The sequence below is a fragment of the Argiope bruennichi genome, chromosome X1, assembly GCF_947563725.1.
Source record: "Argiope bruennichi chromosome X1, qqArgBrue1.1, whole genome shotgun sequence".
Lineage (NCBI taxonomy): Eukaryota > Metazoa > Arthropoda > Arachnida > Araneae > Araneidae > Argiope > Argiope bruennichi.
The window spans coordinates 116,844,401-116,846,734 of NC_079162.1; the positions used below are offsets into that span (position 1 = coordinate 116,844,401).

At 24.7% G+C, this 2,334-nt stretch overlaps 1 non-coding gene across 1 annotated transcript; it reads left to right on the forward strand.

Annotated features, from left to right (window-relative positions):
* Nucleotides 1-1,244: 1,244 nt before the first annotated feature.
* Nucleotides 1,245-1,317, forward strand: Trnar-ccu (transfer RNA arginine (anticodon CCU)). The gene has a single exon. It is a non-coding gene; the product is annotated as a tRNA-Arg (tRNA).
* Nucleotides 1,318-2,334: the final 1,017 nt, after the last annotated feature.

The following is a 2,334-nucleotide window of genomic DNA, read 5'->3' on the forward strand; positions in this document are numbered from 1 at the left end:
GAAAAAATGTTAAAAAAGTTTGATGAAAATGTCAGTTTACTGAACATAAATCTGATGAGCTATTAATTTTCATAAATAAATATACGAAATCGTGGAACAAAATTATGAGCTCAGTTTAAATTTGAATGTCTATATTTCATCCGTAATGAAAAATGTTTTACTATTCTAAAACAGCATTAATGAAATATAAATCTCTTATATTGACACAGAAGATAGAACAAATAGCATTAAAATGTCTTTCATTTCTAATCGGAACATTTGCAACAAATAATGCATCATAAAAAATGATAAATGCTTAAAATTTAAGAATATGAGTATGAAAAAAAAATGGTTAAGCTATTTGATAATTTTTTTAATCATTTTTATGATCTAATTTTAAAAATTTATAAGTTCTCAAAACTTATATTGTAATATTAATTTTTAAAATAGTATAAATAAATTCTAAATATCAGAAAATGATGCATATTTAGGTCGTAAAATGTATTATTAGTACTTTTATGTGAGAATGTGCATACATGTTTTTTGAGAAAATATATTTAACATTTTACAAAACGAAGAATAATTTCCTCAGATAATCACTCAAATTTTCCTTGCAAAGATTTTTAATTATATTTTTAAAAATCATTAAATTTTTCTATTAATTTATTTTAAAATTATCGATTTCGTAATTATAGTTAAGAATATGAATATAAAAAAATAGGTGAGTTATTTGATAATTTTTTTCTTTATCATTCTTATAATCCAATTTTAAAAATTTACAAGCTTTCAAAACTTGTATTGAAATATTAATTTTTCAATACAAGTTTAGAATAGTATAAATAATTGTATGAATAAATTCTAAATATCAGAAAATTAAGCATATTTAAGCTGTAAAATGTGTTATTAGTACTTTTATGTGATCACATTTGTCCATGTTTTTGAGCATTTAATACTTTATGAAAAGAAGAAGAATTTCCTCAAATAACCGCTCAAATCTTCCTTGCAAAGATATTTAATTACATTCTTAAAATCATCAGATTTTTTAATCAATTTACATACAAATTATCGATTTCGATTATTTTAAATATCATAATTATTAATTAGTCCAACCAATGTGCAATCCAACTTATTATCGGCATTACATTTATTTATTATTATTTTAGGGATCCAATGTGATTTTAGACGAAAAAATATCATCAATTAAGGGAGGTAAATGACATCAGATTAACATCGCTTTTTATCTTAGAGTTGCGGCGCAGCTCGTCGCCCTCGTGGCCTAACGGATAAGGCATCGGTCTCCTAAACCGGGGATTGCGGGTTCGAGTCCCGCCGAGGGTACAGTGCATTTTTTTATTTTTTCCTTTCACCGAGCTTCCTTTCAACTTTCAAGCTGTGATTAGCAGAACTTTTATTCAAGGTTTTTATTTTTATGTATTTTATCTGAGTCTGTTTTTTTTTTAAATTATATTTAATTTTTAACTCTCAACAGCATTTCTTCTCGTTCATTTTTCAATCAATTTTTAAAAAAAATATTCTTTTTATGTTATGTCACCTTATTTAAGAGGCAAGTATTTATACGAGCATTTTATAGGTATTAATTATGAACGACTAAACATAAATTTGGATAATTGGGCTTTGGATAAGTGGATCTCAAGTTGTGATTAGCAGAGCTTTATTCATGGTTTTTATTTTTGTATATTTTATCTGATTGTTTTTTTTCTTTTTTTTTTTTTTTTTTTCTTTTCATTATTATGTTTAATTCTTAACGCACAACAGCATTACTTCTCGTTTATTTTTAAATCAATTTTTTTTAAAATATTCTTCCTTTTATGTTATGTCACCTTATTCAAAAGGCAAGTATTTATATGAACATTTTATAGGTATTAATTATGAACGATTAAAACTATTCTTCCAAAAATAAATTTGGATAATTGGGCTTTGGGTAAGTGGATTTCTGTGGTATTAGGAAGAATGTTTTGATGATGATAAAAATAGTGGTGTGCATAAAACCTGTAGTTTTTGACAATATTGTTCGTTATTTTCTATATGTATAATATACAGGTTTACCTTTGTTATCGCCCGCCTTTTATGTTACAAGGCGTTGAGCAAAGAAACAATGTTTTCTCTTTCCTTTCTTTCACCCTAAGATACAAAATTAAAAAAAAATTATCCGAATGATAGGTAGATTTTAAGTAAATATGTATTGTTTCAAAAGTAATTTTTATTATTCTTTAATAAATATTTGACAGAATGATGGCATTTATTTTCCGAAGTGTTTTATGATAAAAAATTTTGATATTTTTGCACTTTACAACTCAATTTCCAGAAAAAAAAAGAAAGAAAGAAAAGAAACAG